Below are 13,430 nucleotides of genomic sequence, written 5' to 3' on the forward strand. Positions count from 1 at the left end.
AGTTTTTTTATGGGTGACTTTTTTTTCTCTAAATTTGAAGTAGGAAAATTTAATATTATTTTGGAAGCATAGAATTGTGTGTAGAATTAATATTTGTAGTTTTTAAGGCCCTGCATAGACGTTAACATTCATCATTAATTTTTTTTTTTCATTTCTCAACTTTATGGTATAGGGTGATTATTGTTTATTTAATTCTTATAACTTGTGGTACTTAAGTGTAGTGTCAACTGGAATAAGAAATGCTTGTCTGATCGTTCAGCATACTTCTGGGTCAGTGCGAATGACTGGCTTACTGAAAGAGCAGGCCTACATGTTGGCACCAACAGATAGGGTTGCAGCTTGCATAGAATGTAAAGGGAAAGAAGAAGAAAGTCTCACTTCTGTTTCTTAAAAAGCTCCATCCAGTGATTCCCATCGGTTTTGGAGACTGTCTCCAGGCTTCCTGTGCGGACTCTTTAGCTTTTAAGTGCAACCCAGATAGGGATTCAAACTCCGCACTGCAGTAAGCACCAGGCCTTCAACTTTTGATTAGATACTTCAGCTCTCCTGTTTGTGTGTGTGTGTGTGTGTGTGTGTGTGTGTGCGCGTCCGTGTATGTGTGTGTGTATGTCTGTATACAAATTTAATTTAAGATATATGTCATATATAAATAAGGTATATATGTCATATATATATAAATGTTCTATTAAATTTGTTCCTGTACTGAACTGTAACTCATATACAATTATAATAGGTTGTAAAGTTTTGAAAGTGACCCCCAAAGTTTATGTTTTGGAAACTTACTCCTTAGTTCAATAAAATTGAGAGGTAGAACATTAAGATGTGTTGTTTTTTTGTCAGGAGGGCTCTGCATTCATAAATGTATTATCATTATCATGGAAGTGAAGTAATTAACATGTTAATAATTGTTGTTTATTGTAACAGAGTTATTTTGTCCCTTATCCTATCATTACATGCGCTCTTGTCCTGCCTTCCACCATGAACTGATACATTGAGAATTCCTTGGTCAGATATGGGTGTCTCTTGTCCTGGGACTTCCCAACTACCAGAACTGCCTCAGATCAATCTCTTTAAAAATATAGTTTTTTAAATCTCACATATTCTATTACAGCAGGACAAACATTCAAGTATATAGGTACTATTCTTTTAGTTTTATATATTTGGAAAATTTCAGAAAGCTTCAATTTGTGGAACAAAGCAACAATAGGAAAGTACCAGGGTTTGAGAAAAGTCTGCATATCAAAATTAAAGTTTGTCAAACAGGAAGCTGCACTGACTTCCATTTTCTTTTCTTATTTGATTTCTATTTCATTACTCATGTTTAAATAAATATTGGTTTATTCAATGCTGACATGTGCTCAAAAATCCTATGCATATACATATTTCTTGTCTTGCAATATAGTGCTTAAATCCTTCTACTGGATCATAACTTGGGGGCTGACTGATGTGAATTATGGTAATAGTTCAGAGATACATAAACCTGAGGTTTGGAAAAAACCTCAGTACTATGAACAAACTCAGTTCTGTGTGAATTTTCTTTGGCTTTAATTAATTCAATAAACTAAAAACCTCATTTCTATATCTGCTAATTTGTTTGACCCTTACTCTACCACAACTTAATTGTGTGTCAAGCCTTTAACCCAAAGCTATCATTCAGTTTCATGACTGCCTGGGACAAATCCTAACAGCAGCTTGCAGGCATCTATTCTGTGTTCATGTGTTGGCCTCTACTGATCTCTGAATATTGTCAATAGCATTGTAAGTGGGCTGCCAAGTGGAGTGCAGAGGTTCGTAAAGTTTTTGACTCCAGAATACTCTTACTGGGTGCACTTACTTATTAATACGAGCTTCCATTGGGAAGTGACTTGCTGTATCTTCTGTGTTAGAATCCTCTCCCCCACACTCGTCTCACTAGTGCAGCTTTTATATGACTTTCCCTGAGGGTACAAGGCTCCCTGGTGTTTGAAGCAGTATTTTTTTGGAAAATAGCTATCAAATTTGTCTGTAACTCATAATTCTACCTTTAAATTAATTTAATAGAATTGAAAGTTTGAGTACATATGAATGTTTCCCAGTGTTTCACAATTAAGCACAGCCTATTATTTCATGTTTACACTTTCTAAGAAACTCTGTCTGTACATAGATTTCTTTTTTTTTTTTTTTTTTGGTTTTTTGGTTTTTCTCCGGTACCGGGAACCGAACTCACGACCTTGCGCTTGCCAGGCAGGCGCTTTTACCGCTGAGCTAAATCCCCAGCCCCTAGATTTCAATAATATTTGAACATTCAGTTAATTTCTAACATATCCTTTGCAGTTATGTTTCATAATGATTTAAGGACTAGATTAAGATAATATGCTCTGGATTATTCTTTTTTTCAGGAATTATGGCTCAGCAATGCATTTTGAATTTATTATGGATTTTTAAAAAAAATATACAAATATAAGTGAATGTATATATATGGACATAAATATATATGGAAAATGTATAATGTAAACTAGGATGTTACAATAAATGATCGTAATATCATTAACAATAACCAAATATTTTAAACTTTCCTTATCACTAAGATGTTTTATTATTTGAGGAGATATATGTATATAACAGGTGTAGGTTGTAAATTTTGGATGCTGTCTGACAAACCACTGGAAAAATCAGTGGCTATTTTAGTAAACAAATAATTTTAATAAAACTAACCCTCTGAACTTAACTGGATTTACTCATTCAATACAGTCTACCAAAATGGTAATGTTTGAACCTAGATTGAGATGACTCTGGGGTTGTGAACTATTCAGTGTCAATTGAAATCTGCTTTATGCTGCATTACAATTTGGTGACTTGGAACACATCATTGTAAGAATACAAGCTTTTAAATTTAAAAAAAAAGATAAAAACTGACAGAGAATATGAGTTTTGTATTTATTTTCATTAATATGTTATGGAAAATAGAAAATGACCCTGATAAATTTTAAAATGTACATTTTGAAAATATATTTTCACATTTTAAAAAGAAAGTAGAATAGTATTAGTATATTAAAAATGTTTTTATTGTGTAGTTATGCTTCTTTAACAAAACTTTGTATTCTTAGCAATACTCTATTTTGTCCATACTAAATGAAGATAATAGAAATTTATAATTCACATAAATGCTGTGTTTACATTTTGGCTAGTTTTTAATAATTGTTTTTGTTGCTTTCTCAAATGGAAGCTCTAAATTTTCCATCTCAATACATAAATCTTATAAAGAAAGCTAAAGAAATACCTTCATAATATTTGGTAATCTCAGAAAGGATTTGCTCTTAAATATATAACTATATGGCAACTAAAATTTTTGTTGAATTTACATGTGGAAACTACTAAATCATTATTATAAGCATTCTTATATTATCGAATATTCTGTCATAAAATGCTTAAATATTTTTGCTGTATCATCAAGATATGTCTTGAATAGAAATTTTCTCTTTAGGGGCTGGGGATTTAACTCAGCGGCAAAAGCGCCTGCCTGGCAAGCGCAAGGTCGTGAGTTTGGTTCCCAGTACCGGAGAAAAACCAAAAAAAAAAAAAAAGAAAGAAAGAAATTTTCTCTTTAAATACTTGGATGAATTTATAAACATAGAAATATGTTTGTATATTATATGCATGTTATAATAGATAGATCCCACATATATGGTCATAAATTCATAAATTTTCTTAGGAACAGAAACTTAAAAAATATAACACCAGTATCCATTCTTTAAATAACTTTAAATCAATGTATGCCTCAAGAGTAACTTTTTCCTTAGCTATTTTACTTGTTACTGACATTTAATAATACAGCCCACATATTACTACTCAAATAATTTTAGCATGTGTATTTAAAATATGTAATTATTAATCTCAAAATATTATGGAAATATGATCATTTAACTCAATGGTATAAAAAGTTTCTTTTTTTTTTTTTTTTTTTTGTTTTTCTTCGGTACCGGGAACCGAACTCACGACTTTGCGCTTGCCAGGCAGGCGCTTTTGCCGCTGAGCTAAATCCCCAGCCCCGGTATAAAAAGTTTCTATATCTAAAATAAATCTTCATAAATACTGTAAGATACATCCAGACCTGCTAAAATGCCTGACACAGAGTAGTAATCCATATATACTCTTTAGATATGTGATTTTGCATGTTACACTTGAATGTTTTCAATTATATAGAATAAATAAATCATTGATAAGAATTACTTTATAATATTGTTTACAGGCTGTACATACTCATAATTACATTTGAGGATTGTGGTTTATTCCCTGAAATATAAACAGTCAAAATTCTACCTTATTATCACTTCCTTGTTATTTTTAGCTCTGTAAAATTATAATTCTGTAGAAATAATAATAAAAATTACCTTAAAATATATTACTAGAAAGCACTCAAGAATGAAATTTTTATTAATGTATTGTTCACACAGTGCTTAGGACTTAAGAATTTTATAATTTATTTGAAAATTTGTCATTTTTTAATTGTGATATATCCACTGATTTTATATTGATGCCCAGAAACTACATGTGCCAAAATATGAATTTCGTTGAAGACAGTAACATTTATAAGATACATCTCAAAGAAAAAATTTGTATAAAAATTGATTCTTGAAAATTGTGCAGTTTGTGTCATCTAAGGTACTGCTGAGCAATTTCCTTGGAAGATAGAAGAATAAATTTGTGTAAAGTCGGAGACTTCATCAACAAGTCTTGGGATGTAATACCTTTCCAAGTATATAAATCATACCTACTTTAGTTACTTTCATAATATTCAAATTCTTAACATTTTTTTCTCTTACTATCTCTTCACAAATATCAAGGGGCACATATATGTAGAAAATTTAAATAATAGGTAGTAACTGAGGTTTTTAACTCCAGTTTGCAAAGTTTCAGTTTGTACATGGTTTTTAGAGAGTATATAAGAATAATATCTATAGTTCTACAGTGGATCAAGGACTTATAAGTAATATAAAAACTAGTAGCAATTGGAAACATATTTGCACAAGCAGGAAATAAACCAGTACCTAGTAATTTGTCTAACAAATGGTATTTTATGCTTTCCAGTTGTGAAATTATCAGTGATTTTTCTTTGAATTTTTATTGGCACCAGAAGATGAAAATTTTATAAACTTCAAATTGTTGAAACTAAATAAAATATTTAAAGTACATTTATTAATTAATGACATTCAATTGACTCTTAAGGGAAAATAAATCTATAAAATACGATTAGAAAAATTCACAAACATGGTATGTTTCTCTAATACTTTATTAAATATCAAAAAAGAAATATTGATTTTCTACTATATAAAATTTGTAGCACAGCAGTAATAATGTGATTGTGACATTACTAGCCAATAGATTTTATTGTACTGTTAAAATGTTGTAAATAATGTTTATAGATTTCTCATATAAAGTAAAATTATTTCCAATGTAGCAAAATTTATTAGTATCAACTCTCTTGAATTTTCAACTGTTTATTTACAACAAATAATCATGCATACATATTTAAGTAAATATAAGAATTATTTCCCCCCAAATTTTGATCTGATATGATGTGATAATATTTGGCCCTATAAACATATTGCTGGTAATCAAATACCTGGGACTAAAGTATACAAAGCAGGTCACCATTTGGAAACAAAGTTTAGGAAAATAAACAAAACTGACTACGATTGAACAATAATGCTCATCTTGCCAATTACAAAATGTATTTTTGGCTGAGAATTGTTCCTCTCGGTTGTTTTATTCATATCTGAAAGAATGGTACATCATAATCTTGAGCTTGCATAAGTATAGTATTGCTTTCTATCCTATATATGGTATTGCATGAAAGAGAATATGGGAATTTTGCCATACTGCATGGGTGTTGAGTTGATTCTAATGCATTGAACTTCCTCCTCATGTACAGTTTTGCATATTGAGGTCAGACATACTGCAAACAATCATATATGTTTACTATTTTAGATTTAACGTATTCATACAGTTTATGTTTAGAGTTTAAGTATAAAATATTCTTATACGAATCATTCATTAACTTATTCAGAAAAGGAATACATAATAATATGAAAGAAATGGCTTTTTGTCAAATTGAGAATGGCTTTTTGTCAAATTGAGATTGACATTTTGGATGCCGAGTAACTTTTAATAAAATAAAATAGGGCAAGGTTACTAGGATGGTCTGAAACTGTGAATGAATATTAGCAAAACATATTTACTCTCTTATTTATCAGAAAAGTGAGCGCATGTGATGGTCTTATGCATATTGCTATTTGAAAACCATTAACACATAGACTCATTTTAACGATGATTGCAGTGAAATACTATGCAGGTAAACTTTCAATTTGCACATTTATGTTTGATGTTATCATGAGTGTTGTTTGTTGCTTTTAGACAGTATTTTGATAGGTAATCCAGGCTGACCTTGAATTTAGGACAGTCCTGATTCAGCATCCAGTATTCTGGGATTAAAATCACATACCACCATGCCAAGCTAAACTTTCAGTTTTTAAAAGTACCTTATGTGACTATCTGTGTAGCAAGAATGAGGAACTATTTTTAAAATTTTAGGAATAGTGGCTAAATTTTAAGATATTGTAATTTATTGATTATTTGCCTAACACTTCAAAAATTAGGATTATTTATGAATGTACTATTGTTTATTACCTTGAACAATATTAAACTTGATTTTGTGTACTTATTTAGATAAAATCTCATAGATAATTTTGAAATAGGAAAAGATTTTTGAACTGTTCCATCGTGTTTAGTATTAATTGTTTATGACTAGCCTATTGTTGTACAACACAATACTAGTCAGCTTAGGAAAACAGTATGTTGTACATGAGTGAGTATGGTTTCTTATATAAGTATAAATGATTCAAATTTGAATGATAAATGTTTACTAGGCATAACAAAGTAATCTTATTAAATAGATCAGAGGTCATTTTACTTTGTGGAATGTTTTAGTCATTGTGAACTCACAACGCATTTTACAGTAGCAAATAATTCTTATATTTAAGAAACTTTGACTATTATCTTTAATATTATTTTATTTGGTTTATATTAAATACCTACTCAGCATCTCACAATATTTCTTTGACATAAATTGCCTTTACTTTGTGTTGCCAGATTTCTTTACATCCCTAGATATATGATAATTTTGTAATTCTTCTATTTTTTCTTAGTTTTGTAATATTTTTATTTAATGTTTGCTTTTTCAGTAACCGTAAATTTTATGTTGTTTGCTTGCTTTGAAGTTGAATAAAGCACTCACATGGGACCAAGATGGGGTGGCAGGAGGTACACATATACTGGCCAGCAAAAAAATTAAGAAAATTTGTAGACAAAAATCCCTCCTTCTTCATGTCTCTGGCAAATGGACAAGCAGCATAGGAAGTTCTTGCCCCTTTATTATTTAAGTCTTCCATACACTTGATTCATTTACTTGTTTGGATTGTAGTTCTTAATTCAATGAAATTTTTCCAAAACATTCTTTTAGTTTTCATGTTCTTTAAATATTCTACCACTTTACCCATCTTTTCTATTCTTTCTATTTGCATCAGTCAAAAATTAGTTATTTCTTTATTCTGTAACCCATAACAGTCTTGAATTTTAAGCTCCAGGGATAATGTATAATATGACTTTGCATTTTAGTTTGTTTTTAAACTGTCTCTAGAAGGTGTAAGTGTAAGATACAAAAAATATGCAAATAATAAGCTTTTTAAAGGCTAATAACTATATTTGATATATGCAAAGGCCTGCCATAGACCACAATGATAATTAAATTTCACTATTACAGGGCTTGATCTTTAGATTTAATAATTTTACAGAAGTAAATGTTTTGTTTTCTAAAATTATTAATTGATAGATTGTCTTTTATTCTCATCACTTCTGGTTTGATTTTTTGTGTGTTTTCGATTAAATTGAGCAAAAATTACGATACTAAAACAAGTATACAGTGAAGATGAGCCAAGAAAAGAAAAAAAATAAAGCATAAAATAATAAACTGACAGATTTCTGAAAGTTCCATTTCCCTTTATTCTAGGTTTCTGCCGTTTATTAAATTCCACTGAAGCTTGAACAGCGTTGAAACTGAAGTGTTGCTTTTAATGGAAACAATAGAAACTTCAATTATATAGCACTTTATTACATATCTCTGACATCTCATCTGAAACTACTTCAAAAAATAAAAATAACAAATCACAGATAATAATTATAAGATGACTCAATTAAATGTGATGATAAATTCCAGCTTGCACAGTGCAATTAAATTTTCTATTTTATACACTTAAAAAGGATTCCTTTTCCCTTTGTAAATTAGCAAAAAAGTGCCCTAAATTCTGAAGCCATCATGGATATTACTTAATTAAGTACACTTTGAAATAAAAGATATTATGTAATACAACTGTGGTAAGATGTAAACTCAAAACTCCGAAATTTGTATGCTATAGTAAAGACTGTTCTTTTTCAAGTACTTTTCAGAATCCAAATTGTAATGCTTAATATTTAGTTAATGTATCTTAACAATACTTGATTTTAATTGAGATTTTAAAATAAAGTAATATATGGATGGATGTCTATGTTTATGTACTCAATAATAGGATTTTACATCATTATAGATGAAAATAATGTAAAAAGTTTTTAGTAATGAACAAAATGATTTATAATTAAACAAAATTTTAAATTCCAATTACACAAAAAATATATTTTATTCTCAATATTCCTATAAAATGAACAGATGTGTATGTTTTCAGTTTCATTTGAGATATAAAAGCACTGTGTTCAAAAATTACAATGTAGATTTGAATTTCCCTAAAGTCCTTTTTGAAACTATCATTTTCCAACATTTCCTTGATTTTAGTATAAAATTTAATTTAAACTTTTCAAAATGGATTATTTTTAATACCAGTAGTGTTTTAGTAATGTATCAATATTCAATATATCCAAATGATTTTTCTCTATATACTTTGATTTCTTTTAACTACTTTTTCTCTAAAATTCTGTTTATTTCATTTTGGAAGATGAAGTGGAAAGGAGCATGGAATATAAAATCATTTCATCATCTGATTTCTTCTCCTGTCAGAACAAAAGCATAGATATATCAGCCTTTTCGACAGAGTGTTTTCTTGGAATATTTTATTCTCCAAATAGGAAAGCTAGATTTAAAAATATTGGACAGTTTCCGTTGTCTGACAGAGTAGCATTCACTGATAAAATTCTTAAATAAGATAAATCAGACCTAGAAAAGTCTGAAGAGTAGTTGAAAAATGCTTTCATTGCTTAAGTGTCCATCAGCAATGGGAAGTTTACATATTAAGGAAGAATTTATTAATAAATATGATTATATAATATTTAATATTTCAATACTATTATGAAGTTTTACATAAAATAGAAAAACAAGATGGCAGCTGATAGGCTCTTACAACATACAAAATGGTGAAAATATTAGCATTTGGAATATAACAGCATTTTATGTCAGTAAGAAAAAATCAAATAGCATTAGAAACCTTTTAGATACAGATAGGCAATACATAGATAAATCACAATTCTTCATAAATGTATGACTTATTCAACTGAGAAGTCTAAAACGTAAATGCTGTCAGGATTGGAGAGATAGAGTAAAAAATACCATATAATACTTATTTCAAAACTGCAAGCTGATACAAAATGTTAACCAAATTACTTGGTGATAGTTATTAAAGCATAACGCATGTACTGTAGTCTCAGAAGGATGATTCACAGCTAATCGCTATCTTTGAAAAGAATCTTACTCTTAACTTTTATCCTATTTTCCCCACCAGGCAATGGATTGTAAATCCCTTCTTCTCTTCTGTTTTGATTGGGAGATGTGTTGTTTTCTGACCAATGAGTCTGAGAGCAGAAATTTTAAATTTCCATATTACACATTTAACTTCTTAAGTGGAAATTTAATGTTTTCTTCTCTTCTGTATAACAAACAAACAAAAATGGTTACATATTCTAGGTGTAAGACAGCTCTAACAGTGAATTAACAGGTAAGTGCTCATGCCAATTGAAGGATTTCTTAAAACTGTTTTGAATTATACAGGATTTGAAAACATGAAAATTGCCTCTGTGCTTCCTCCATTGCCCCAGAACCGTGGAGCTGGCAAGTGAAGCGTGAATCTGCGCTCTGCACCCCGGGATGGTAGTGCCTGTAAGTCAGGTGTGAATCTGCGCTCTGCCCTTCCTCCACTGTCCCCAGGATGGCAGTGTTGCAAGTAAAGTGTGAGTCTGTGCTCGGAACTTCCCAGTTGCCCTGGTCGGTTTGCTGGTGAGAAAAATGTGGCAGTGTTATCGAGAGGACTAAGGTAGTGCCGGCAACAAAAGTCATGGTGGTCCTGGTGGGAGGAGAGATCCCGAGGACCAGACGGCTCCTAGGAAATCCTCGACCTCAGTGACAAGATGATAACATTAGAAATCTAAGAGTATCAACACAGAAAATAAAATGAAATAAAATAAAATAGAAAATAGAAATGACAACATGAAAAACCAAATTCCAATCGAAAACGCCCAGCCCACCTAGGACAAATGAAAAACACAAAGAGTTAGAAGAAATCAGAGGCTAACAAATGGAACTCTCTGAACTGATAGCAACAGATGTGAAAAAAAAAAAAAAAAAACGATGGAAGAAGGCATAGAAAAAATAATCTCTGAGCAGACAGAAATAAACAAATAGTGGAACTAAGGAAAGTGATGGAAACCGTGAGTGAAAAGCATAGACAAGAAATAGAATCAATGACACAGATCAAAACCGAAATGGAGATTAGAAACTTCACTGAAATTTTATTGAGCAGATCAAATGAAGGCAAGGATAGAATATCAGATCTACAAGACAGGAACACGATGAGCAATCAGGAAAAGAAAGATATCTTAAAAAAATCACAAAAGATCATGAAAAATCAATTCAACAGCTACATAATGAGGCAGAAAAGAACAAGGTTGACTGAAATCACTGAGAATGAGACAGCACAAATGCTATTTAAAACAGATGAGAGATAATGAAGACCACAAATCAGGAGCAACAATAGAAAGAAGCCATCAGGCAGCAGAAGCAATTAAACAGAAACAGAGGGAACAAACAACAAGGAATCAACATGAAAAAGAAAAGGCAATACATATCAGGTCTAACCAACAAGATGGAAGCAAGATCCTGCAATATACTGCATTGAAGAAAGCATTGCAAACATAGGAATTAAACATCCAGATCAGTGAGATACACAGAACATTAAATAGCCATGACCATAGAAAACTTCTCTATGATACATTATACCCAAAATTCCAGAAGTTCATCACAGGTACAAAATCTTAAAAGCTGTTAGATAAAGGCAGCACATTACATATAAAGGTAGATAAGCTCTAAGAGATAATACTTTCCAACCCTGAATTTTGCACCCTGCAAGAGTTTCCTTTAAAATTGCTAGAGAAATAAGGCTTTTCCATGACAAGTAGCACCTCAAGAAATTAATGACCACTCAATCAGCACTGAAAACATTGAAAAGAATACCTTAGAAAAAGACAATTAAGCAAACAGTGTCCTTCAGTGAAAAGAATGAATACACTTGGTGAGATAATAAGATAAGCAAAATAGGGGAAAATATGAAAATCAGCAACAGAAAAATAGTACAACGACAGGAATAATTCAGAATCTCTCAGTAATAGCTCTCAATGTGAATGGTCTCAATTCCTCAATCAAAAGACATAGATTGACAAAAAGGGTCAAGAGAGAAAACTCAACAATATGCAATATTAAGAAACATATTTACTTACAAAAGATACTCACAGATTAAAAATGAAAGAATAGAAAAAAATAGTCCATACAACAGGAGCACATAAAAAACAAAGATGCTATTCTAATATCAGAATAAATGGATTTCCAGCTATCACTAATGTGAAGAGAAAAACAAAATCATTACATATTAGTTAAGCTAACAATTTCACAGGAAATGTTAATAATAATAGGCATATATTCACCAAATACTGATGGCCCAACTTCTAAAACAAACAGTAATGGACATGAACAATCAGATAATCACAAATACAATAGTAGTTGGGCACCTCAATTCCTCAATTTCAAAATGGACAGATCAACTAGAGAAAAATCAAAAAAGAACCATCTGAGTTCAACCAAATCTTCAGAATACACATTCTAATCAGTAGCACACAGAACTTTCTCCAAAACAGATCACATACTAGCCAATAAAACATACTTAAATAAATGCAAGAAATTGAAATCATCTCATTTATATTATCAAATCAAAATGCAGAAACTAGAAATCAATGACAAAATAAACAACTTAAACTATGCAGACACATGCAAATTAAACAATATTCTCTCGAATAATCAATGGGTCACAGAGGAAATTAAGAAATTAGACAGTTTCTGTAATCATACAGTAATATCACTGTGGCATACTAGACCTCATGGTACTCAGTGAAAGCAGTCTAATAAGGAAGTCCAGGCCAGTGAATAACCACATTATAAAAACAGAATAAACTTGAATAAATTACTTAATAATGTTCATCATGGCCTTAGAAAAACAAAACCAATCCCCATCAGAAGCTAGTATGAAGAAGGAAATTATAGATATGAGGGCAGAAATTACTGAAATTGTGACTAAAAACAGTATAATAAAAAATCAATGAATCAAACAGTTGGTTCTCTGAAAGATTGAACAAAAGAGAGAAACTCTCTTTGAGTCTTACCAAAATAAGGAAAGAAAAGATCCAAATTCATGCAACCAGAAATGAAAAAGGCAAAATCACAATTGGTTCTGCTGAAATACAGAAGATAATTTCTAACTACTTTGAGAACCTATAATCTAATAAGGTAGCAAATTTAGAGGAAATAGATAAACTCCCAAATGCGTATGAACTACCAAAGCTAAGCCAAGGAGATATACAAATCTTTAACAAGCCAAAATCAGCCAATAAATTTTAAGAAATAATTTTTTAAAACCCTGCCAACTAAGAAAAGCCCAGGACCCAATATATTCACTGCTAAATTCTACACCAACTTTAGAGAATATCTAATTCCAATACTCCTTAAAGTTTTGAATGAAAGTGAAAAGGAAGCAGTACTTCCAAAGCATTTCTGGAAGAAAACAACCCTTTTTCCAAAACCAGAAAAGTAACAAAGCAAAACTGACAACTATAGGCCAATTACTTTACTGAACACATAGGCAAAAATCCTCAATAAAATACTGGCAGAAAGAATGCAGCAAGTCATCAAAAAATCATGTATCATGATATAATAGAATTAATTCCAAGGATGCAGGGTCAGTTCAACATACCCAAACCAACAAATGTAATATAACACTGTTTTGGTTACTTTTCTCTTGTTGCTGAGACAAAATACCCAACGCCCAAAATGAAGGAAGGAAAGGTTTATTTAGCTTACAGTTTGTGGAGGT

The sequence above is a fragment of the Chinchilla lanigera genome, unplaced genomic scaffold (genome assembly GCF_000276665.1).
Source record: "Chinchilla lanigera isolate Chin_1 unplaced genomic scaffold, ChiLan1.0 scaffold00006, whole genome shotgun sequence".
Classification (NCBI taxonomy): domain Eukaryota; kingdom Metazoa; phylum Chordata; class Mammalia; order Rodentia; family Chinchillidae; genus Chinchilla; species Chinchilla lanigera.